The 27,264-nt window shown below is 41.9% G+C and overlaps 1 long non-coding RNA gene across 2 annotated transcripts in view; it reads left to right on the top strand.

The window, feature by feature from the left end:
• The first annotated feature begins 669 nt into the window (after window positions 1–669).
• LOC132818089 (uncharacterized) overlaps window positions 670–27,264 on the top strand; it is a 49,673-nt gene continuing 23,078 nt past the window's right edge. The window contains exons 1-3 of one of the 2 annotated variants that reach the window (XR_009644958.1): window positions 670–742; window positions 13,039–13,139; window positions 22,614–22,673. This is a non-coding gene — a long non-coding RNA (uncharacterized LOC132818089). Of the gene's footprint in view, window positions 743–13,038; window positions 13,140–22,613; window positions 22,674–27,264 lie in introns of those variants that run through there. The other variant, XR_009644954.1, reaches the window with a different exon arrangement.

The raw sequence follows: 27,264 nt of genomic DNA, 5'->3' as shown, positions 1-27,264 counted from the left end.
TGAGTAAAGGACAGCTCTTGTTTCTCCTGCTCCAATATGGCTGATGGTGTGCTTCAGGTCAGCAAAGTGCCTGCACTTCCTGTGCACCATCGTTGGGGCCTTAGGAGGCCTGAAAAATGGGCACTACATGCCTGCTTTTCCTTCCCGCAATATTTCTCTTGCACACACCCAATTATTTTCAGGTAATTTGTTTTGATTTAGATCCGTAGGAAGTCACCTGACAAATTCAGCAATTGTTGTAAATGCAGTCTGTCTCTCAATGCTGATACAGGGTGGCTGTGTTAGCTGCTGCAGCAATGACCATGTTTCAGTGATACAAATTGTTCAATTGCCTGCGAGTTAAAAAGTTGGCTGTTGTAAACAAGCCTAGCTGTTGCAGACGGTAACAATTAGAAAATGGAGTCACACAACAATCTTGGAAACCACGCTTAACAGAGATTGACTTGGAATTTCTGTCTGGTGGAATTTTGAAATAACAGGAAACCTTCAGTTTTTTTTTGGCTCCTAAACCAATACCCATGCTGTGTAAACTATGGTGGTGGCGGTGGGGGCAGCGAAAAATATCTATAATTCTTGATTCCAAGAACCAAATGTAATTAAGCTGATGGATTATGAAAGATTAAATGAAGTGAAAACATCAAATGAGAAACAACTTTGCCTAGCAAGTGAGTGATACTGTCAGCTCAGTAACCTTTGCATGGTCAGGAAGGAGAGATCACATTCAGAGTGAGACACAGACTGAGTGAGTATGTAGTTCCTGGAATTTGGAGGTAGTGTATGGGCTTGGTACATAGGGGAAGAGATGTTTTTAACTTGCTTTTTTTGGCTCAAAGTAAGTTTTTTTAAAAAATACAGAATAAATTGGTTGATAATAGCTGCTAATTTGACTATCTATTATAGATTATTTTCAGATTGAAGATAAATGGGGGAAATACTTACAGATTGAAAACTAAAAGACAAGTACAAAACTTTTAAGAATTTTTTACATTTCAAAAATATACTTTATTCATAAAATAATTTGATGGTCTGTACATTTGGTCACGCCATACATACATAAACATTTACATACAGAGATCAGAATTTATCATTTTTATATACAGGTCTGTACGTTTATCATTAAGAACCCCTAAGTAATTGAAATGAAGGTGCTGGGTCAGGCAATGTGTTGTGCCTGCCTAATGTGGGAGCCGATGGACCCCATTGTGGTCACAGTGACCACATCTGTAGCAAGTGTCGGTTGCTTGTGGAACTCTGGCTCAGAGTAGATACACTGGAGTCTGAGCTTTGAACACAGACATATCAGGAAGGGGGAGAGTTACCTTCTTTTTCATTCATTCACAGGAAGTGGGCATCTCTGGCTCAGCAAGTATTCATTGCCTATCCCTAATTGCCTGGAGGGTAGTTAAGAGTTAACCACATTGTGGTGGGTCTGGAGTCACATGTAGACTGGATAAGGTAAGGAAGGCAGTTCCCTTCCCCAAAAGGACATTAGTGAACCAGTTGGGTTTTTCTGACATTCAACAATGGTTTCGTGGTCATCATTAAAATCTTCATTCCAGACTATTGTAGAATTCAAATTCTATTATCTGATGTGGTGGGTTCCAAATCCAAGTCCCTGGAACACTATCTGGGTCTCCAGATTATTAGTCTAGCAATAATACCACTCGGCCAATGTCTCTCCTCTCCTGGATGCTGTGTTTCAGGAGGCAGTAACACCACTTTGGCTAACTACTTCAAATTTGGTCAGTGGTCAGAGACAGAAGGGTATGAATATTGGCAAGGCTGGTAGAGGGATCCAGGAGGTAGTGCTGAAGGAGCCTCCACCCTCGAGCTTGTCTAGCAGGTTTGAGATTCTTGCTCCCTGTATGGATGAGAGCGAAGGCTGTAAAGAAAATGGGCAAACTGATCATCACACTGGAGTAAAGGGAGCCATTCAAGAGGGGGAGAAAAGATAAATGTAGCTGTAATTGTGGATAGTACAGTCAGGGAAATAGACACTTCTCTGTGGCCCCGATCAAGAGTCCTAAAGGCTGTGTTACCTGCCAGGTGTCCAGGTTCAAGATATCTTATCCGGGCTGCACAGGAACTTGGAATGGGAAGGGAAATATCCAGTTCTTGTGCTCCAAGTAGGGACCAATGATATAGTTAGAAAGAGGAAGTAGGTTCTGCTGAGGGAATATGAGCAGCTAAGGGCTAAACTGAATAGCAGAAGCAAAAAGGGAATAATCTCCGGATTAATACTTGAGCTACGAGCAAATTGGCCCAGCGCCAACAAGATTAAAGAGGTAACTGTGTGGCTCACAGACTGGTGTGGGAGAAATGGGTTTGAATTTGTGGGAGATCGGGACCAGTACTAGGGAAGGAGGGACGGGCTCCATCTGAATCCTGCTGGGACCAGACTCCTGGTGATTTGCAAAACTGGAGCTGTGGATGGGGCTTTGAACTAAATAGTGACGGATTCAGTTCAATTGCATGGAAAATTAGGGAACATAAACTAAAGGAGGGCAAGATGCAGCAGATGTTATTAATGTTTCCAGAACAAGTAATAGGACAGAGGGTATAGAAAGGGTCAGGAGTCTAACTTCAGGCTTGCAGATATGGAGACAACAATGAGAAGGGATGGGCAGTCAACTCAGGACTGAAAGTGTTGTACTTAAATGCACACATTATTTGAAACAAGGTAAATGAGCTTGGAGCACACATTAAAATTGGTGGGTACAATGTTGTGGCTATTACAGAGATGTAGCTGCAACGGGATCAGGGCTGGGAATTAAATATTCTTATTGAAAGGACTGGCAAATGGAGAGGAGGAGCGTGGTTTCCTTGTTCATAAGAAATGAAATTACATCAATAGGAAGAAGGGATATAGAGTCAGAAAGTGTCAAATCTGTGTTGGTAGAGCTGACAAACCAAAAGGGACAAAAGACCCTGATGGGATTTATGTACAGGCATCCTAGCAGTAGATTAGATTAGATTCCCTACAGTGTTAAAACTGGCCCTTTGGCCCAACAAGTCCACACCGACCCTCCGAAGAGCAACCCACCCAGACCCATTCCCTTACACCTAACACTATGGGCAATTTAGCATGGCCAACTCACCTAACCTGCATATCTTTGGACTTTGGGAGGAAACCGGAGCACCCAGAGGAAACCCACGCAGACACAGGGAGAATGTGCAAACTCCCCACAGATAGTTGACCAAGGCTGGAATTGAACCTTGGCCCCTGGCGCTGTGAGGCAGCAGTGCTAACCACTGAGCCATCGTGCCACCCATAGTCAGGATGTGGGGAGGAAAATAAATCAAGAGATAGCAAAGGCATGTAAGAAAGGTACTATTACAATAATAATGGGGACTTCAATATACAGATGGACTGGGAAAATTAGATTGGTAGCAGATCTCAAGAAAAGAAATCTGGGAATATCTATAAAATGGTTTTTTGGAGCAGCTTGCGGTAGAGCCAACTTGGGAACAGGCAATTCTGGACTTGGTGATGTAATTAGGCAGATTTGGTTAGGGGGCTGAAGTGAACAAATCCATAGGGGTCAGTGACCATAATATATTAGAACTTACCCTGCAGTTTGAGAGAGAGAGAAGCTGGAATCAGATGTAATTGAATTACAACTGAGCAAAGGTAACTACAAAAGGATGAGGGAGGAGTTGCCAGAGTTGATTGGAAAGAGATCCCAGCAGGGAAGATGGTGGAGCAGCAATGACAGGAATTTCTGGGAATAATTTAGGAGTCCCAGCAGAAATTCTATCAGTCAGCCAATCCTCTAACATGGCTCTAACGTACCTGATCCATTATTTAATGGCTTCCTGTGCTGCACCTTGTCAAAGCCCTTCTGGAAATCTAAATAGATCATGACCACAGGCTCTCCCTTGTCTAACTTCCTCATTACTTCTTCCTTGGAATTTCGTTGAGAAGGTAACACACCAAGTGGGGGGGATCAAGGCTACCGTGGCTGACAAAGGAAGTTAGGGACAGCATAAAAGTAAAACAAAAAGCACACCATGTGGTGAAGATGAGTAAGAAGTCAAAGGATTGGGAAGCCATTAAAAATACCCAGCAGAAGACAACTAAAAAAGCTGTATGGAGGGAAAGATGAAATGCAAGAGTAAGCTAGCCAACAATATAAAAGGAGATTGCAAGAGTTTTTTTAGAGATCTAAAATGTAAGAGAGAGACAAAAGTGGACATTGGACCACTGGAAAATGAGGCTGGGGAATTAGTAATGGGGAGTAAAAGGATTGATGAGGGCAGAGCAGTAGATGTGATCTATGTGGACTTCAGTAAGGCATCCGACAAGTTTCCCCATGGGAGACTGATTAGCAAGGTTAGATTGCACGGAATACAGGGAGAACTAGCCGTTTGGATACAGAACTGGCTCAAAGGTAGAAGACAGAGGGTGGTGGTGTAGGGTTGTTTTTCCAACTGGAGACCTGTGACCAGTGGAGTGCCACAAGGATCGGTGCTGGAACAACTACTTTTTGTCATTTACAGAAATGTTTTGGATGTGAGCATAAGAGGTACAGTTAGTAAGATTGCAAATGACACCAAAATTGGAGGTGTAGTGGACAGCAAAGAAGGTTATCTCAGATTACAACGGGATATGAACAGATGGGTCAATGGGCTGAGAAGTGGCAAATGGAGTTTAATTTGGATAAATGTCAGGTGCTGCATTTTGGGAAAGCAAATCTTTGCAGGACTTATACAATTAATGGCAAGGCCCTAGGGAGTGTTGCTGAACAAAGAGACCTTGGAGTGCAGGTTCATAATTCCTTGAAAGTGAGAAACCGGTAGATAGGATAGTGAAGAAGGCATTTGGTATGCTTTCATTTATCGGTTAGAATATTGAGTACAGGAGTTTGGAGGTTATGTTGTGGCTGTACAGGACATTGATTAGAGTATTGGAATACTGCGTGCAATTCTGGTTTTCCTCCTATCGGAAAGATATTGTGAAACTTGAAAGGATTCAGAAAAGATTTACGAGTATGTTGCTAGGTTGGAGGATTTCAGCTATAGGGAGAGGCTGAACAGGCTGGGGCTGTTTCCCTGGAGGCTAAGGGGTGACCTTATAAAGGGGTGACCTTCTGGACTCCCCCACCTTACAAAGTTGTGAGGGGCATGGATAGGATAAATAGACAAAGTCTTTTCCCTGGGGTGGGGGAGTCCAGAAGTAGAGAGCATAACTTTAGGGTGAGAAGGGAAAGATATAAAAGAGAGCTAAGGGATAACATTTTCACATCGAGGGTTTATGAAATGAGCTGCCAGAGGATGTGGTGGAGGCTGGTACAATTGCAACATTTAAAAAGCATTTGGATGGGTTTATGAATAGGAAGGGTTTGGAGGGATATGGGCCGGGTGCTGGCAGGTGGGACTAGATTGGGTTGGGATATCTGGTTGGCATGTATGAGTTGCACTGAAGGGTCTGTTTCCATGCTGTATATCTCTATGACTCTTTGACTCTGTAAATGGTGGAGGAACTGAATAAGTAGTTTGCATCAGTTTTCACCGTGGAAATACCAGAACTTCAACAGAGCCGAGGACAGAAGTGAGTATAGTGACCATCACTAAGGAGAGAGTGCTGGGGAAGCTGAAAGGTCTTAAAGTGGTTAAATCATCCAGACTGGATGGAATACACCCCAGAGTTCTGAAGGAAATAGCTGAGGAGATTGTAGAGGCAATGGTGATGATCTTGCAGGAATTACCGGAGTCAGGGAAGGCCCTAGAGGACTAAAAAATGGCTAATGTAACATGAGTCAAAAAGTGAAAAAGTACAGCAGGTCAGGCAGCATCCGAGGAGCAGAAGATTCGATGTTTCAGGCATAAGCCCATCGTCAGGAATGTGATATCCATGTTTAAAAAGGGAGGGTAGCAGAAGATTATTTTAGAATTAGAATCCCCACAGTATGGAAACAGGCTGTCCAGCCCAACAAGTCCACACCAACCCTCTGAAGAGTAACCCAACCGGATCCTTTCCCTATATTTACCCCTGACTAATGCACCTAACCTACACATCCCTGAACACGACAGGCAATTTAGCATGGTCAATTCACCTAACCTGCACCTCTTTGGATTGTGAGAGGAAATCCAGGCAGAAATGAGGAGAATGTGCAAACTACACAGACAGTCACTCAAGGCTGGAATCGAGCCTAGGTTCCTGGCACTGTGAGGCAGCAGAGCTAATCACTGAGCCACCGCGCCACAGGCAGGAAACTATAGGCTAGTTGGCCTGACCTTGGTCATTGGTAAGATTTTAGAGTCCAGTAATACGGAGGAGACTGTGGAGTACTTGGACTGCCTGGTTCAGTAGGGCAGAGTCAGCAGAACCTCACAAGGGGAGGTCGTGCCTGACAATCTGTTAGAATTTTTTGAGGATATAATGAGTTGATTAAACAAAGGAGAGCCAGTGGATATGATCTATTTGGTCTTCCAGTAGGTCTTTGATGAGGTGCCACACAGGAAGCCATTAAGTAAGAGCCCATGGTGTTAGGGACCAGGTATGTTAGAAGCAGGTTAGAGGATTGGCTAATGGATAGAAGGCACAGAGTACAAATATATTTGTCTTTTTTGGGATGATAGTTAGTGATGAGTTGAGTTGGCAGCCGTCAGTGTTGGGAGCAGAAATGTTCACATTATACATTAACGATCTGGATGAAGGAGCTGAGGGCATTGTTGCTAAGTCTGTAGATGACAAAAGATAGGTAGAGGGACAGGTAGTGTTGAGGAGATTTGGAAGCTGCAGAAGGACTTGGACAGGCTGGGAGAGTGATCAAAGAAGTGGCAGATAGAATACAGTGTGAGAAAATGTGAAGTTACGCACTTTGGTACGAAGAATAGAAGCATAAACTATTTTCTAAGTGGGGAAAGGCTTCAGAAATCTGAAGCACGTAAGGACTTGGAAGCCCTAGATCAGGATTCTCTTAAGATTAACAATTGGCAGTTGAGAAGGTTCACATTTATTTCAAAAGAGCTAGAATACAAGAGCAGAGATGTACTGCTGAGGCTGTATAAGGCTCTGATCAGACCACATTTGGAATGTTGTGAGCAGTTTTGGGTCCAATATCTAAGGAAGGATGTGTTGGCCTTGGAGGGGTCTGTGGGAGCTTTACGACAATGATGTCATGGATGAAGGAATTGTGATACGAGGAGTGGTGGAGGACTCAGGTGCCAACATCTCTGTGCCCACTTCATGGTCACCAATACATGCATCTCACATCCATGGACATTAATATCTGATATATGCCAAGGTCTAAGAACCTTCATGGTACATCTGTGACCCACTCACAATACCTTCTGTACTTGATCAAGTTTAGAAAGATGAGGGAGGGATTAGATTAAAGTTGACAGAACACTGAGAGGCTTGGATAGAGTGGACATGGAGAAGATACTTTGACTATTGGGAAAAACTAGGACTCAAGGACACTACATCAGAGTGAAGGGACTGCCCTTTAGAATTGCGAATAAGGAGGAATTTCTTCATCCAGAGGGTGGTGAATCTGTCAAACGCATTGCCAACGAGAGCTCCAGAAGCCAAGTCATTCAGTATATTTAAGATAGAGATAGATAGATAGTTTCTGATTGATAAGGGGATCAAGGAAAACTGGGAGAAGGTGGGAGAGTTGGGCTGAGAAACATATCCTTCATGATTGAATGGCAGAGCAGACTCGATGGGCTAAATGGACTAATTCTTCCTCTATGTCTTTGTGGTCTTGTGATGTTATGGTTACAAAATTCACGAATCACAATACCTTGAACGGCTGTGAAATGCATATGGCTGAACTGAGTTTTCTTAAAGATTTTGGAGATACTCATGGTCTATAACTTAATTTGAATGATCTGCAAATGAACTTGAAGATTCTGGGATATCATTGTATTTCTAATCATGTTTGCCATAAAGGCTTAACTTTACTGTCTGATCCATGTCATATCTAAGTATATCATTAGATAAAAGTATACCCCTGTTGTAGAAAGTATGTTATAAAAATTGAAAGGGGTCAGAAAAGATTTACAAGGATGTTGCCAGGGTTGGAGATATACAGAGCTATAGGGAGAGGCTGAATAGGCTGGGGCTATTTTCCCTGGAGTGTCGGAGGCTGAGGGGGTGACCTTATAGAAGTTTATAAAATCATGAAGGGCATGGATACTTTGAATAGTTAAGTTCTTTATCCCAGGTTAGGGGAGTCCAAAATTAGAGGTAATAGGTTTAGGATGAGAGGGGAAAGATATAAAAAGGGTCTAAGGAATGACTTTTTCACACAGAGGGTTTGCATGTATGGAATGATTTTTGGAGGAAAGGGTGGAGGCTGGTACAAATACAACATCTAAAAAGCACCTGGATGGGTATATGAATGGGAAGGGTTTGGATGCACATGGGCCAAATGCTGGGACTAGATTAATTTAGGATCAAAATGTCTGTTTCAGCACTGTACACCTCAAAACTCTATGTCTTGAAACTGCATTTGAATTATAAGAAAAAAACGCTAAAACATGAAAGGTTTGAATTATAAAGAAAGGCTGGATAGGCTGGGAGTTTCTTTTCACTGATGAGAGGTGACCTTCTATTGCGGTACAGTATGGGCTAATGCCAAGTGCCTTTTCCTCAGGATGGGGGAGTTTCAAGAGTAGGCAGCATGTTTTTAAGGAGAGAGATTTAAAAAAGACATGTGGGGCAAATGTTTTACAAAGAAGCTGATTCGAGTGTGGAATGAACTTCCTGAGGAAGTGGTGGATGCAGGGACAGTTACAATATTTAGTAGACACTTAGATAAGTACATGAATAGGCAAGGTTTGGAGGGATATGGGCCAGGAGCAGGCTGGTGGGACTAGTTTAGTTTGGGGTTATGCTCGGCATGGACTGGTTGAACTGAAGGGTCTGTTTCTATACTGTATGATTCGATGACTCATGGACATTGACATGACAGTATGATCCAAACTGGAGTTTCATGACAAGATTTGCAAAATAACCTTGATCCAACATCATTATTTCTTGCAATTAGATTTTGCTCTGAAAAGCATATAATTGGATTATTTGGCCCATGATTTTTATACAAACTTTAAAATAGCTATCCACATAATTCTACTACTATGCTTTTTAGCCATTTTTTCCTATTTTACCTCATGATAAGTGAGAAGTAATGTGGAGAAATGTGAGTTTATACACTTTGGCAGGGAGAATAGAACAGCTCAATATTATTTAAATGGAGAAAAACTGCAGAAAGCTACCATACAGTGAGATTCGGGAATCCTAGATCATGAATCATTAGAAGCTAAAATCAAGTTCAGCAGGCAATAGGGAAAATGAAAGAATGTTGGCTTTTATTTCAAAGGGGATTGCTAAAACTGTACAAAGCATTCATTAGGCAACAGTTTGGCCCTCTAATTTAATTTAAACTATCTTGGTATTAGGAGCAGTCCAGAGAAGATTTACTCAATTGGTCTCAGACGTGGAGGGATTTTCTATAGGAGAGGTTTAGTAGGTTGGACCTGTACTCATTGAAATTTAGAACAATGAGAAATGATCTTATTGAAATGTACAAGATTTTCAGGGGCTTGACTGTGTGGATGTGACAGGGTTGTTTCTCTTCGTGGGAATATCTTGGACAAAGGGCATAATCTCAGGGTAGGGATCATTCAGAGCAGGGATGAGGACTCGTTTCCCTCTGAGCATGAATTTGACCTGTGGAATTCTTAACCACAGAGGGCTGTTGAGGTTGTATTGTAAAATATTTTCAAGGTTAAGATAGACAAATTCTCAATCAATAAGTAGAGGTTTATTGGGACAAGGCAGGAAGGTGGAGTTGAGGATTATCAGATCAGTAATGAATGACAAAGTGTACAAGCTGAACGGTCAACTTGTGCCTCTTTGTCTTATGATCTTAACTCATTCAGTTTGGAAAGTTGCGATTGAATCTCTTTCCTCCATCATTTTAGTCACTACACTCCACATTAATATGACTTACTGCAGAAATAAAGGTTTTCTTCATTTCACTTCAGTCTCCTTTGCCAATTTCTCAAATATATAATTTAAATCATGGGTTGTCTTTCGTGGTCAGCCCTACAATTCTCTGATGAAATAAGTTCAAATTTATTTCTAATTTCAATGCAAATCTTTTTTAACATGATTCAGTAAAATGCTTTGTGATGTTTTACTACTTTAAAGACATACGTAAATGAAAGTTCTTGCTGCTGTTAAGCAAATGTTTCATTACTTGTAATAGGTGCAGATTTCTCAAACCACGTTCCTTAAAATTCCATGTGCATAACTGAGTTTAATTGTGGTTTTAGCATAGATGACAGACAACCACACACACATGCCCCTAGCGCCAGTGAGGATGGGATGCAGATTTTGCTGTCATTTGAGCAGACTTCAGAGGACCAACATCCCAACATACAATACTGTAACACAAGCCACCACTCCCTTGACTTTCTAAACAAGAACTCCTGAAATAAAAGACCAACAATGTCAACTAACAATGGTGCCCTCTCCAAAGTACAGCTGCAGGACTGTATAGCCTTCACAGAGCTACACGAGCTGCGTTAGCATGTCAGCCAGACTATCAGGTCATAGTATTGTCACAAAATACAGACACAGCATCTGTATTTTCAACCTGGAGATCTTGTTTCCTTTCTAAAATGGCATCAGCATCATTTGTCAACGTTCTTGAGCTGACCACATCCAGATGCCATTGTAATAACTGCAGTCCTCTAGTTTCATTTTTGCCTATACGTGCTCTCTTGATGTCTCTATTGTTAAATTATTGATTGCTTGTCTAATATTCAACACTGCCACAGAGCACAGTGGAGGCTGGGATGTTAACTGTCTTCAAGTCAGAGATGGATAAATTCTTAATCTGGCAAGGAATTAACGGATATGGGAAGAGTGCAGGTAAGTGGCATTGAAATGCCTATCAGAGCTGAAAATGTGTTGCTGGTTAAAGCACAGCAGGTCAGGCAGCATCCAAGATTCCTGATGAAGGGCTCTGGCCCGAAACGTCGAATTTCCTGTTCCTTGGATGCTGCCTGACCTGCTGTGCTTTAACCAGCAACACATTTTCAGCTCTGATCTCCAGCATCTGCAGACCTCACTTTTTACTTGAAATGCCTATCAGCCATGATGGCGGAGTGGACTCCATGGGCTGAATGGCCTTTCTTCCACTCCTATGTCTTATGCTGTTATGAATGAACAAATATTTCCTTCAACTATGCATTATGGAGACAGAAACTAATGCCCAAACCACAAATTCTCAAGCTACAAACTCCATCCCTTGCCATGTCATATGAACGAGCTTGAGTCAAACTGTGAGTGACTTTAGAGTTGTATTTGACCCCAAGATGAATTTCTAACTATATTTCAGTGTCATGACATAGTCAACCCATTTCTACCTTCATAGCAATGCCAGATTCTCACACACTTCAATATCAGTCCTCCTCCTCCAAAACACTCATACCAATCTCTCACTAATAATATTAAAGTCATTCTAAACTGCTGACTATGTCCTCTTCAGCATCTCCAATTTTGTACCACAATCTTAATTTGTGGGATGGGCTGCATGTCTGTTTGGTTTGATTGCAGCATTCTGTTAGTGGTAAGTACTGTATTGTTGCTCCTGTGTAAAAACGTAGTGTAAGTGTTTCAGTGCCAGAGTGATGCTGGGCATGTAGGCTATACTTCCCAAAGACTGATGGATTGTAGCAAACAACTATTTTCATTAAATTAAGTACCAACTATACCAAAAAAATGCACAGAACTCACAGCACAATGTCTAACATTAGGTGTGATTCCTCAATTAGAATGCATTTGCAACACAATCCTGAATGTGCAAAGAATTATGCTGATTTAGGAATTTTCAATTGGGTTTGTAGTGTGGTACAGATGTGTGTACTGGTAGCTACTTTTATAAGTGCACGGGGTCCTGTTATTCGACATCAGAAAGAACACATACACACATTACATCAGGTTCAATTTAATACAATAGGTAACAGCCATACTCTGGTTCACTTCTCAGGACAAAACCATGATCAATCAGAGTAATCTGCCTTGTGTAAAATACAAACAACAAACAAAGCTTTGCTGTTAATTGTCAGTCATCACTGACTGGTGCATTCTCTATGTCAATGCTGCTATCAATTGAAGCAAACTTTCCAATCAATCAACAATCTTCTTTTATATAATTTGATATTTCTTGTGAATTGACCTGATGAGTGTCAGGTTCGACAAAATGTCTCTTATTTTCAGCAAAACCCCTTTTCTGAATGGTGAGGTAGGTGGAAATAGCAGGATCGAGAGTGTGGTGCTGGAAAGGCACAGCAGGTCAGGCAGCATCCGAGGAGCAGGAAAATCAACATTTTGGGCAAAAGCCCTTCGACCCAAATAAGACTGGGAGCTGAGGGAGTGGTGAGATAACCACCCCCTAGGCTCACAGTCTCATTCCTGATGAAGGGCTTTTTTGCCCAAAATGTTGACTCTCCTGCTCCTTGGATGCTGCCTGACCTGCCGTGTTTTTCAAGCACTACACTCTCAACTCTGATCTCCAGCAACTGCAGTCCTCAGTTTCTCCTAGGAAATAGCAGAATGCCCATAGATCCCCTTCAAGATTGATTGTAAGTATGAAGATTCATTGTTGGAGCTGGGAGATACAGGCTGATGGCAGAGGGAGAGGGTGATGTCACTGTCATGATATCCACCATGACAGTCAATGGCTGCAGCAGCTTGGTACTATGGGGCCATACTGGAAACCATAGACCATAGCAACACCTGATAACCACATCATGTCGGGCATTTGCAGAACCTATCTCCTACAGTTTGGCTTCCCCAAACAATTTGACTTTAATGAATGACCATTATTTTATGTAGTTAGAAGGATGCTGAGCTTAGGGGTGGTGTGTGGGCATTTCATGTATTGCAAACAGTTTCCAGGTCTTTCCAGAGACTACATGGACACTGCTGTCCAATCTCTCAAGACATCAGAAGTTCATTTCCATTAAATATTATGTCCATTAAGTCTCTGACGGGTTGGTTTTTTTTCCCTTCTGTAGCCCTTGCTTGGATTGCTAACTCTCAAATCCCTCCAAGACTCCAGACTTTGTGGAAGCAGGACAATCATTATATTTTCATCAAAACATCCTATACGCAAGCTGTAAGTATATTTTGATGTTTCAGTGATTAGTTTGGCAGCTTGAATTCTCCCCCTTCATAGGGTCATAGAGTCATAAAGATATACAGCATGGAAAGAGGCCCTTTGGTTCAACCTGTCCATGCCGACCAGATATCCCAACCCAATCTAGTCCCACCTGCCAGGACCCGGGCCATATCCCTCCAAACCCTTCCTATTCATACACCCATCCAAATGCCTTTTAAATGTTGCAATTGTAGTAGCTTCCACCATTTCCTCTGGCAGCTCATTCCATACACGTACCACCCTCTGTGTGAAAAAGTTGCCCTGTAGGTCTCTTGTATATCTTTCCCCTTTCACCCTAAAGTTATGCCCTCTAGTTCTGGACTCCCTCACCCCAGGGAAAGGACTTTGTCTATTTATCCTATCCATGCTCCTCAGATTTTGTAAATCTCTATAAGGTCTCAGCCTCCGACGCTCCAGAGAAAACAGCCCCAGCCTGTTCAGCCTCTCCCTATAGCTCAATTCCTCCAACCCTGGCAACATACTTGTCAATCTTTTCTGAACCCATTCAAGTTTCACAACATCAGTCCAATAGGAAGGTTACCAGAATTGCATGCAATATTCCATCAGTGGTCTAACCAATGTCCTGTATAGCCGCAACATGACCTCCCAACTCCTGTACTCAATATTCTGACCAATAAAGGAAAGCATACCAAACGCCTTCTTCACTATCCTATCTACCTGCGACTCCACTTTCAAGGAGCTTTGAACCTGCACTCCAAGGTCTCTTTGTTCAGCAACACTCCTCAGGACCTTACCATTAAGTGCATAAGTCCTGTGAAGATTTGCTTTCCCAAAATGCAGCACCTCGCATTTATCTGAATTAAACTCCATCTGCACTTCTCAGCCCATTGTCCCATCTGGTCAAGACCCTGTTGTAATCTGAGGTAACCCTCTTCGCTGTCCACTACACCTCCAATTTTGGAGTCATCTGCAAAATTACTAACTCTACCTCGTATGCTCGCATCCAAATCATTTATATAAATGACGAAAAGCAGAGGACCCAACACCGATCCTTGTGGCACTCCACTGGTCACAGGCCTCCAGTCTGAAAAACAACCCTCCACCGCTACCCTCTGTCTTCTACCTCTGAGCCAGTTCTGTATCCAAATGGCTAGTTCTCCCTGTATTCTGTCAGATTTAATCTTGCTAATCAGTCTCCCATGGGGAACCTTATCGAACGCCTTACTGAAGTCCACATAGATCACATCTACCGCTCTCCCCTCATCAATCCTGTTTGTTACTTCTTCAAAAAACTCAATCAAGTTTGTGAGACATGATTTCCCATGCACAAAGCCATGTTAAATATCCCTAATCAGTCCTTGCCTTTTCAAATACATGTACATCCTGTCCCTCAGGATTCCCTCCAACAACTTGCCCACCACCGAGGTCAGGCTTAGTGGTCTATAGTTCCCTGGCTTGTCCTTACCACCCTTCTTAAATAGTGGCACCATGTTAGCCAACCTCCAGTCTTCTGGCACATGCTGCTCTTCTAAACAGATCAACATTCAGCTCAGACGAAGGTGACTCAAAGTGAACACTGTCTTCCAGGTTTTACTCTCAGGGCGGTTATGACTCATTCCCTGCAGTAAGCAGAATCAGATTACCAGCCTAGCACATACTCTCAACCCGCAGAGATCAGCTGGCAATTTTCCGGTGCCCAATGTGAGTATTCCTATTGGCAGCTTAGGCCAACTCTGAGGTTAAGAGCTGGCAGTGCAAACTCCGACCCAGCAATATTTGCACTTGGCCAGTGGTTGTCTGCAAATCAACAGCAAACCTCAAAAAGTAGCTCACACCTGAACAGCACTTTGTCTCACCAATGGCACAGTGAATCTAAACAAGGTGATGATAACAAGATTTTTGAAGATAAAGGTCACAGAAAGAGCGGCACTGTAGTAGGGGGCGGCACAGTGGCTCAGATGAAATTAGCTTAGTGACCATTGTGGACACAGTCGCCTGATGTTCCATGCTGGAGACGTGGACCAGAGGAGGGATCTGAGAGCTGGTGCTCAGCCTCTGCATTGTAGAGGTCAGTCTGCCAGACAACAACAATGATAGAGTCTCCTCTGTCCTCACCTACCATCGCACCAGCATCCATATCCAGAGGCCATTTCCGCCACCACCAGCAGGATGCTACCACTAGACACATATTTCCCTCCCCTCCTTTGTCAACCTTCTACAAAAGCCATTCCCTCCAGGACATCCTGGTCCACTCTTCCTTCACTCCCACACTACACTCCCACATCCCCATAGCACCTCGCCCTGCAACTGCAGAAGATGTAACACCTGCCCATTTACCTCCTACCTCCTCAGTATCATGGGGCTCAAGTACACCTTCCAGGTGAAGCAGCACTTTACCTGCACTTCACTCAATCTGGTCAACTGCATTCACTGCTCACAATGTGGTCTACCTTACACTGGAGAAACGAAGTGGAGACTGGGTGACTGCTTTGCAGACCATCTATGTTCTGCCTGCAAAAAAGATGCCGAGCTTTCAGTTGCCCATTACGTCAGCACACTATCTTGATCCCTGATCAATATCTCAGTCTTAGGCTTGCGTCAGTGCTCTGGAGAAGCTCAGCATAACTTGGAAGAATAGCATCCTATTTTCTGCTTGGGGACTCCAGTCTTTTGGACACAATATCAAGTTCAACAATTTTAGGGCTTGAGGCAGCTTCTCCCATATCCTGACCCCACACCCACACTCTCGGCCTTGTTATCACATGGTCTGCTGTTATGCATGACCCATTGTTAGCCACTAATGCTCTCCATTAGCAGCTTTCATTCTCCTATGCTGACTGTTTCCACTCCTTTGTCTGTTTAACTGTTCTTCTCTCACTTTGGGCTCTTTCTCCACCTATCATTTATTTCTTACCCCCTCCCCACACTCTGTCTCTGCATATACAACAAAGGTTTTGTAGCTGCCATCAGTTCTGAAGAAGGGTCTCTGGACCCAAAATGTTAACTCTGCTTTCTCTCCATTGATGCTGCCAGACCTGCTGAGATTTTGCAGCAGTTTTTGTTTCTTCCTTCCTACTCTCCAGTCTAATAACTAGTTCTTAAACCATGCCAATGTATTGCCCCAAAACCCATGCATTTTAATTCTGTAGCCAGCCTTTCATTTAGACCTTTATCAAAAATGAAAATTCAATACAAAAACCCACGGTTTTCATCTTTCTTTTCTACTTGTTGCATCCTGAAGACAAGTGGGTTTTCTCGAACATGATTTCCCTTTTACAAAATCCATGTCAACCCTATCTAGTCCTGTTGAAATTTTCAAAGCGTCCTGTTATTAGGTCCATTATAATAAACTAACATCTTCCTTACTACTGATGTTAGATAATCTATATTGTAATTCCCTGTTTTCTCCCTAAGTAGTGTTTTAAATAGTGGGGTTGCATTTTCCACTCTGCAGTCTGTTTCAGGATTGATAGGATTTTGGAAGATGATCACCATGTATCCACTGTTTTTAAGGCCCCCTTCTTTACACCTCTGGGATGTTGCTTATCAACACTGAGGAAGTATCAGCTTTCAGTCTGATTTGTTTCTCCTGCACTTCTTTTTAAACTGATGCCAATTTCCTTCAATTCCTCCTTCTCATTGATCTTTTGGTTTTCTAGAATTTCTAGGAAGTTATTTCTATATTTTTTCTGTGAAGACCGAACTAAAGTACCTGTTCAATTGTTCATTTTCTTTTCTCTCCTTTACCAATCATGCTCTTTCAGACTGGGATGGGCCTACATTTGTCTTTGCTAACCTTTCTCTTTATACCTAATTATAGAAGCTTTTACAGTTTGCTTTTATCTTTCCTGCAAGTTTACTCATGCTCTATTTTTTAGGTTTACCCTCCTGCTTTAGTTTTGCACTTTTAACAATTTTCTTCATCCTCCCTTGTTGAATTATAACCTGTTCCCAAACCACAACTCGCTATGCTTCCCAGCAACTTTATATGACTTCTCTTTCGATTTAGCATTATCCTTAATTTCTTTGGATATCTGTGGTATGGGCCACTTCTCCTGTTGAGATTTTTTGTGACCAGAAAGGAGTGCATCGAAGTTTGCAACACAGAGGTTGTCTCTCAAATGTCATACCTTTTAATGAAGCTACCCATTTCTCTTGACTAACTCATCTCTATGTGAATTCCTTCGTTTAGAATTTGAATGCTAGTTTTGGTTTGCACTATTTCATATTCCACCTCGATAAGAATTCAGTCATGTCATGATCAGTCTTTCCTTAAGCACCCCAGAAAACAAGACTATTAATAAATTCCTTCTTGTTGCAAAATACTCAGTTGGTTCCTCAACATTTAGGTCCAAAATGCCATCTTATACACGCATCTGGAATTCATCTGTTACAATATGAATGTGGTTTGCTCAGTCAATATGCAGACTAAAGTTATCCATGATTTCTAGGTCACTTTCATTACACGCTTCTCTCCTTTTCTATTCTGTGCCATCCCCTTCCTTTTTGTAAACCTAGAGACAACTCCAGCTAAAGTTTTCCTTGTTGCTTTTTAATGGCATGATGGCAGATGAGAAACCCAAAGTACCATGGGCATTTTTAAAATTCCAATATATGTTTTTAAAAAAATGCAAACTTGCAAAAGCAATGGAACTATTAACATTCCACTCAAGCAGCCCAGAGAGAGACTGATGTGTGTATTGTTTACCTTCTTTGGACTGAACTATTACGCCTCATGATTAAATGTATGGGTGTTGCATTCTCTTCTTTTTGCACATTTAGTTAACTAATAAATTCACTTTTCTGAAAGCTCAAGAATGCCTGGTTAAGCTAGTGCCTTGAAAAACAGAAAGTAACGTTCTTGCTATGCAAGTCACAGGTAATGCCCAACTTCAAAAGGAGAGAATCTAAGCATCGCCTGTTGACTTTCAATGCTATTATTATTACTCAGACTCTTTCTATCAACATCATGGGGCTCACCATAGACCAGAAACTGAACTGGACTAGCCATATGAATAATTTGATAATAAGAGCAGGTCAGCAGCAAGTAACTCACCTCCTGACTTGTGTTCCCTCTAATTTTCTCAATGTGCAAGCCTCTGAGATCTGTGTGTTGCAGTGACATCAAGAACCAGAAATCAATGCCAAGTCAGTGTGTCAATACTGATCGCTGAACTAATACATTCTTCTGGTAATTCAGACAATAAATAGAACACTCCAAGAATATCATCTTTATGTGATCTCCGTGTCAACGTCTGCTAGAGTATACACGTCAGTTAAATGGTTACAGCAACAGCCATGAAATCAGCTTGTGAATCCATTTATTGGCCTGGCAGCTATAAGATCATTGATCAGCTAATCAAGTTATAATTATGATTCATTCCACTAACCTCAACAGCTGCGCGAACCTCTCATTCCACAGAAGGTTCTTTCTGAACTGTGGCAGAAGCTGGTGACTGACCTTTTACATGCTCTAGGACATAATTCTTGTGACTGAATATTCCTTCAAATTCCCTTTTGTCTGACAGATTAAATATTACGGCTATGCAACCCTTTGCTTACGATATTCAGCTTAACCTCAATTATGTCAGCAATGATCTGCAGTGTACTAGTACACACTTCCAAGCTATGTGCAGGAATTGGTTACCTCTTCTCAATCCCCTCCGTTGAATAGTCACACTGATTTCATACTTTAAAATCCATGATTGCCAAATGTAAAGTGACTTGCCAAGTTCTTTGGATGGCTATGTTAAATCTATGTGCTACTCCTCTAGATAATGACTTATCCTCACTTGCAGCTCTCATGTTTGGAAAACAGATCCACACAGTTCTTTCCACCTGTACCATTTGTTTTGGAAATGTTGCAATCCTACTTGCCACTGACATTCCAAGAACACTTGAGTGGTTGCATTAAGATTCATGCAGGTGTAGCTTAGTTACTTCTAGTTAGTTATAAGTGCATTTAAGGATAAATCAAAAAGTGCCTTTAGGAAAAAACGATAAACGAATATCAAAACAAAGTTCAATGAAGATGGGTGGGAGATCTGTGTGGAGTACATACACTGAGATAGGCCATGTGAGGCTCAATATTCTGTTTTGGTGCTGGTTTCTACCTTGACATAATATAACCTCCAAAGGTGAAAATGCAGATTGATCACTAATAGCAATTATCCAAAAAATTGATTGAATTCATCCAGAGAATCATCTCGTGCACTGACACGATAATAGAGCAGGCAGCAGAGAATCCTGCTCCATTTTCCTTTGATTCTTTTCCTTCTTAGCCAAGGGACAACTCGAGTTTTTCCAATAGCAAAATGACCCGGACTAAGAGATCCAGTTGGCGGGGGAGGGAATTGGATAACGACAGAGACAGACCGTCAGATCTCATTAAAATAGCATATGGTTATATGAGGAATAAAAGGATGGTTAGGGTAGGAATAGGGCCAGTCAAAGATAGAAGTGGGAAGTTGACTGTGGACCCTGTGGAGATTGGAGAGGTGCTAAACGAACATTTCTCATCGGTTTTCACTCAGGAAAAGGAGAATATTGTAGAGGAGCAGAATGAGGTACAAGATATTAGACTAGAAAGGATTGAGGTTAGTTATGAACAGGTGTTAGCAATTCTAGAGTCGGATGGGATTTATCCGAGGATTCTCTGGGAAGCTAGGGAGGATATAGCAGAGAAGGATATAGCAGAGCCTTTAGCTTTGATATTTGAGTCATCATTGTCTACAGGCTTAGTACCAGAGGACTGGAGGATTGCAAATGTTGTGCCCTGATTCAAGAAAGGCAGTAGAGATGATCCAGGTAATTATAGACCAGTGAGCCTTACTTCGGTTGCAGGAAAGGTTTTGGAAAGGATTATAAGAGATAAGATTTATAATCATCGAGCAAGCAACAATTTGATTTCAGAGAGTCAACATGGTTTCGTCAAGGCAGGTTGTGTCTCACAAACCTCATTGAGGTTGTTTGAGAAGGTGACCAAGCATGTGGATGAGGGTAGGGCAGTTGACTTGGTATACATGGACTTCAGTAAAGCCTTTGATAAGGTTCCACATGGTAGGCTGTTGGAGAAAATGCAGAGACATGGAATTGGGGATGATTTAGCAGTTGGATTAGAAACTGGATTTCTGAAAGAAGGCAGCAAGTGGTGGTTAATGGAAAATATTCAGCCTGGAGTCTGGTTACTAGTGGTGTGCCACGAGGATCTGTTTTGGGACCACTGCTCTTTGTCATTTTTATAAATGATTTAGACACAGGCTTAGCTGGATGGATTAGTAAATTTGCAGATGACACTCAAGTCGGTGGAGTAGTGGACAGTTTGGAAGAATGTTACAGTTTGCAGAGGGACTTGGATAAACTGTAGAATTGGGCAGAGAGGTGGTAAATGGAGTTCAATGCAGCTAAATGTGAGGTCATACTCTTTGGGATGAATAACAGGAAGGCAGAGTACTGGATCAATGGAAAGATTCTTGGTAGTGGGGATGTGCAGAGGAATCTTGGAGTCCATGTACATAGATTCCTGAATGTTGCCACATAGGTGGTTAGTGCTGTTAAGAAGGCATACGGTGCGTTAGGTTTCATTCATAGAGGGATCGAGTTCCGGAGCCGCAATACCATGCTGCACCTATACAAAATGCTAGTGCGACCACACTTGGAATATTGTGTACAGTTCTAGTTGCCATATTTCGGAAAGGATGTGGAAGCAGTGGAATAAGTGCAGGGGAAACTTATCAGGATGTTGCCTGGTCTGGAGGGAAGGTCTTATGTGGAAAGGCTGAGAGACTTGGGTCTGTTCTCATTGGAAAGAAGAAGGGTAAGAGGGGATTTGATAGAGACATGCAATATGATCGGAGGATTAGATAGGGTAGACAGTGAAAGTCTTTTTTCCTGGGATGATGATGTCAGCTTGTATGAGGAGACATAACTACAAATTGAGGCAGAGAGTGGTAAGGGCATGGAATGCCCTACCTGCTAATGTAGTCAACTCAGCCACATTAGAGAGATTTAAACAATCCTTAGATAAGCACATGGATGATGATGGGATAGTGTAGGGGGACAAGCTGAGAATAGTTTACAGGTTGGCGCAACATTGAGGGCCAAAGGGCCTGTTCTGTGCTGTAATGTTCTATTCTCTATGTTCTTGATGTAATGTTGAATAAGAAGAAGCCAGGTAACAGAGTATCCTAGTGCAGTGTTCATGGGGAAAGTCATCAAAGGAAAGTTGCCGCCATGGAATAGACAAAATTGGTAAGGAGCTGTTCTTCTAACTACAATGAGAAGTGAGAAGATAGTGGCAGTGGTGAAACGGCTAGAGAATGCAACCAGGGATGAGTGATGTTGGGTTTGAGTGAGGCAGTGGGGAGAGCAAGGCCAGAGAGGAAGAGGGAGAGGAGGTGGGGTTTTAGTGATGGGAGGCAAAGCCAAGTAGAAGAGAACCTATTGAAGCAGCGAGTGAGAGGTGAGGATGATTGGTATGGACAAGGGAGAAGAGAGGCTGAAAATGAACGGAAGTTGTTCAGAAGGCAAAGGTGGGGAAAAGGGGTCCAAAAGTGGGTAAAATGAGCTACAAGAAGGGAGAGAGATTCTGAAAAAGGGTTAGCGATCAGTTTTAAAACTCAGCAAGCAGTAATTTGAATTACTGAGAAAATGAATTCCTTGCAAATGAATGTGGAGTCTCTACCTTAAGAGCAACTGTATGGGGAAAGTGTAGGGGATATACGATAATTAACATTGTATTAATTGGATAATTTAATAATGAACAGTTTTACTTAATAAGAGCCTGTTACTTGAATTACAGTAACTATGTTAGAGATAAACATGCAACTATTTTACATATACTATGATGGAAAGCAATAATGAATGACTTGCATTTTTAGAATTTTTTTGTCATCTTGGGACATTCCAAAGTGATTTACAGTTAAGGAAATACTTTGGAAATGTAGTCATTATTGTGCTCAAGGAAACATAATAAGGTAAATAACTGAATGATTTGGGCAAGTCTAGAATAGGGATAAATAATATAGACATTAAAACCAGAGAATTAGAATCAGGAGGGAAATGACAAAACACTTGCACAGACAAAGGGTCACCGAAATTTGAAACCCTCTTCAACAACCAACAATTGATGCTATTTGATCAATTGTTAAATTTAAATTTGAGATTGAGATCTGAGATGCAGTAGACAGGGAAGTAACAGGTTAAAATATTCTATCTCTGTGTGCATATGTAGTTAATCAACATTGGCTGGTGCCATACCAGTCCACAGAAGGCATACTGAGGGTGATGGTTTGTTGCCTATGGAAGTGTGCCAGCTGATTTAATTGTTGTTAATTCAGCATGTTTGGATTTGAATATTCTATACTCTGACTGATGAAAAACATTCAAGGAGACTCTGTATGCCATGAATCAGATTTTATTGAAAAAGTATTTCAACGACCATATGAGAATACAATATTTTGTTCATTTCAGATTGAGAAGATGCAAGTTGAAGCAGAAGAGAGGTTCATCAAGAATAAAGATGATTGGCATCAACATAACATGATAGATCTTGATTTATTCTTTCAGAAAACTGTTGGCTAAAAGATATGAAACAGAACGTAGGCATAGATGGACATGTCTTAGCTTAGAGATGCTTTGAAAAAGATGTTTCCCATGTGGGGGAGGCGGGGCACGTTGTGAGAGCCTTGTTTTCTTCTGGTTAGTATAAATGATTTGGAAATGGGTGTTGAGGTAGAATCTCTAAATTTGCACATGATACAAAGAGAGAAATGTGAATTGTGAGAATGATGTGGGCAGCATGGTGGCACAGTGGTCAGCACTGCTGCCTCACAGCACCAGAGACCCGGGTTCAATTCCCGCCTCAGGCGACTGATTGTGTGGAGTTTGCACGTTCTCTCTGTGTCTGCGTGGGTTTCCTCCGGGTGCTCCGGTTTCCTCCCACAGTCCAAAGATGTGCAGGTTAGGTGAATTGGCCATGCTAAATTGCCCGTAGTGTTAGGTAAATGTAGGGGTATGGGTGGGTTGCGCTTCGGTGGGTCGGTGTGGACCTGTTGGGCCAAAGGGCCTGTTTCCACACTGTAAGTAATCTAATCTAATCTAAGGTGAAGTGACTTCAGAAGGACAAATGGGCAGACACTTGACAGATGGACTCTAATGCCGAGAAATGTGAGGTAACGCATTTTGGTAGAAGACACATGGAGAGATAATCCTGGCTCAATGGCACAACTGTGAGGGGAGGATAGGAACAGAGGGACCTTGGGGTTCACGTGCATGATTCTTTGAAGGTGGCCAGGCAAGTTGAAACAGTTGTTAAAAAGACTTATAGAATCCCTTGGCTTGATAGAGGATTAGGGTATAAAAACAAGGACGTGATGCTTCATCTCTACAAATCATTGATCAGACTGCATTTAGAGTATTGTGTTCAGTTCTGGGAGCCTTATTTAAGGAAGGATGTTGGAGCCCCGGAGTGAGTTCAAAGGAGATTTACTAGAATGATACCGGGAATGAGGGATTTTAGATATGAAAAGATTAGAGTAATTGGGCTCGTTGTCTTTGGAGCAGAAAAGGTTAGAAAGCGACCTTATTGAGGTGTTCAGAATTACAAACAACTTTAACAGGGTAAAGAAGGATATTCTGTTTTCCCTAGTTGGCATGTCAGGGGTCACAATTTCAAGCTTCTCAGCAAGAAAGCTAGGAATGAGATGACACAAAACTTCTTTACTCAGAGAGTCATTAGGATTTGGTATGTACTGCCTGGGAGAGTGGTGGAGGAGTATTCCACAGGAGGTTTCAAAGCTGATGAAGTTAGAGAGCTACAAAGACAGAGCTGGAGAGTGGGACCAGCTGGGTATGTCTTTCAGGAGCCGGTACAGACACAGTGGGTCGAATGGCCTCCTTCCATACTGTAAAAGTCTGCGATTCTAGAAGAGAATGAAGATACCACAAATGGTGAAGATTAATTGCAGGAAGAGATCCAGAATCTTGCTTTGCAAGCTGAGGTTATGTCCACAATAAGGCCAGAGCAAGGCAGGATAAAAAAGCTTCTAAGAAAGGATATGTACAGAAACATAGCTGGTTGGCAAATGTTTGAGAAGTGGATTAAATAAATAACGGAAAGCCAACAGAGCTATACACAGGTTTAATTATGGAAAATAATGCAGGAACAGATGACTGAAACAGAATGGCAAGGATTAGAACATTGAACGTTGCAGCACATTACAGGTCCTTCAGCCCTCAATATTGCACTAACATGTGGAACCAATCTGAAACCTGTCTAACTTACACCAATCCATTCTCATGCATATGCCTGTCCAATGACCATTTAAATGCCCTTAAAGTTGGCAAGTCTACTGAAGGGCTTTTGCCCGAAACGTCAATTTCGCTGCACTTTGGGTGCTGTCTGAACTGCTGTGCTCTTCCAGCACCACTGATCCAGAATATTGTTGCAGGCAGTGCGTTCCACACCCCTTCTACTCTCTGAGTAAAGACTTGAGGAAGGAAGAAATAGGTAACAATATCATTTCATTTTTGGAGACTTGACAATAGCCTGTGGTCTGCAATATGTAGAATTACAACGTATCATTGCTCCTATATGAGCTCCAGAACTCTCACTGAAAGTTGAAATAGAACAGATACATCAGAAGACAGAACTTGCTGCTTCATGACTCAGCTGGACAAATCAAAGACATACTTTATCGGACATATTCTCCTGTCAATTAGGTTCATTTTCAGGTCATCACTGAGGAACTGTTTATGCAGCAAGCGGTTGAAAAGGAAGCAAAAGGATTTCTGGAGAGATCTGGTGCTCGACTTTAGAACTTGACTACACAGGAGATAGCAGTCATCCAGCGATAGCAAACAACCCGAGAGAGATTCACACATTAGGGATTCACAAATTAACGCTAAATACAGAAGCTGCAGTAAGGGAGACTACAAATGCAAAAATATATTCAGTAAGATTAAAGTACATGAGTGAAATATGTAAATAAAAGGGCAAATATCTGAAGAAAGATCTAAACCAGACATCCTCTCTATCTTTGATGTAGCTGTAGTGGAGGAAATTCCTGATGCTAATGTTAAAGTTAGAATATGGCAAAATACAATAGAAAGTTTCCTCTAGATTCCAATGCTGATGTAGGTTCCAGGAGGGTGTATTTATCTCAAATGCTTAAGTTTATTCCAGTGTTGATAATGGTGAAATTCTTCTTTCTGCTTGGGATGTCATAATCTCAATGACAGCAGCCTTAAGCTGATAAGACTGTGGAAGCTGTACCATGACCCACAGGAAAAGGAAAGAGGAGTCGTAGAGTCATAGAATCATAGAGATGTACAGCACGGAAACAGACCCTTTGGTTGAATTCATCCATGCCGACCAGATATCCCAGCCCAATCTAGACCCACCTGCCAGCACCCGGCCCATATCTCTCCAAACCATTCATGTTCATATACCCATCCAGTGCCTTTTAAATGTAGGGAAATCATAATTCCTTTGTCTTCAGAATAGTTCTCAAAATTGTCTTTGTTCTTCTTTTTGTCTACAACATGAATTCCGGGATGAGGTGCTGAAGAATTATTTCATCATCACACCAGCAGGGAATGAAGCAATTCTGTAGTTCTCCAGAGAAATGGAAAGTGCTTTATTTTGGTCAAATTAGTGCTTTAACCTTTCCCCCTGTCGTAGGAAGAGAAGGAAAAGCATAAGAATAAGAATTCCAGTTTGTCGTCTTCCTCTTTACTGGGGTTTCATGATTCAGGACCTGAAAATTTGGTTTTTGAATCATTCCTTCTTTGAAGAATCTTCACTGCTTTTGTCTTCAAGTTGTTTTCAGCAGCACAGCCCAGATACCAGCTGCTGTGAGAACTTGGTATCCCAGTCTGCGAGTGTTTTGTAGTCAAAGGAAAATAATATAGAACACCTACAATACTGATACTCAAACTGAACAGCAAACAATGCTGGAGATTGATGCCTTTGGTGAAAGAGTCTTTGGAGGTGGGGCAAAGAATGGATGAACATGTGAGTAGTAACGGAATGGAAGGAGGATTTGCTGGTGGGGGTAAAGCTTTATGTGTTGATGGCTGTTATACTAACAGCTACCCTACAATATCAAAGTTAAAAATCACATAACACCAGGTTATAGTCTAAAAGCTTAGCATGAGCTTTCAGAGCGCTGCTTCTTCATCCAAATCATGCAATATCAAAAATATCATAGAATCCCTACAGTGTGGAAGCAGGCCATTCAGTCCACACCAACCCTCCGAAGAGCATCCCATCCAATCCCTATAACCCTGCATTTCCCATGGCTAACCTAACTAGCCTGTGCCCTGGATAATTTGACATGGTTGATCCATCTAACCTGTATATCTTTAGACTGTGGGAGGAAACCTGAGCATCAGAGGACACCAGCACAGACATAGGGAGAATTTGCAAATTCCACCCAGACAGCCACCTGAGGGTGGAATCAAACCCACCAGGTTCTTGGTGCTGTGAGATAGCGGTGCTAACCACTGAGCCACCGTGCCACCCTCATATATCAGATCACAGTAAGCTGGGATGAAGATTCTAATGGACTCTTGTTGAACCATATCTCTGTAAACAGTGCAAAAGCAAATAAATGTCAAATGGTTTGCACTTATATGGCTTCCAGTCCTCACCTGCCAAGAGTATCTAGAAACCATTTGTAATATGGATCCAGCTACAAGAAAAGCGAATTAATTTAGATAAGCCTGGTAATCCACAGATCACCTGGTTTAAAGTTCCAACGAAGAGTCAATTGGACTTTGCTTCATGTTAACTTTGTTTCTCCCTCCACTCTGCTGACTTTTTGATGCACTTTTAACTTTTATGCTAGATTGCCAGCATCTGCAGTGTTCTGCTTTTACTTTAGAAGCAACTTTACGTCCCACTCAATCCTATACAAGTTTCAGAAACAATTCATGCAAAATATCTCAGTTCTGGAGACAATCCTGTCTCTTTCTCAATGTTGGCCCTGATTCAAGAATTGGAGACAGACTTGGATGCAAGTTCAGAGATTTTCATCTTTATACAATGCAGACTCCAATATAAATCAGCTGATTCCTTGAAGCCAAGTCCATAGCTGACCTGGAAATTATGCAGCACACG

Source organism: Hemiscyllium ocellatum, chromosome 1 (assembly GCF_020745735.1).
Source record: "Hemiscyllium ocellatum isolate sHemOce1 chromosome 1, sHemOce1.pat.X.cur, whole genome shotgun sequence".
Taxonomy (NCBI): Eukaryota; Metazoa; Chordata; class Chondrichthyes; order Orectolobiformes; family Hemiscylliidae; genus Hemiscyllium; species Hemiscyllium ocellatum.
This window is presented reverse-complemented; position numbering and strand designations above follow the sequence as displayed.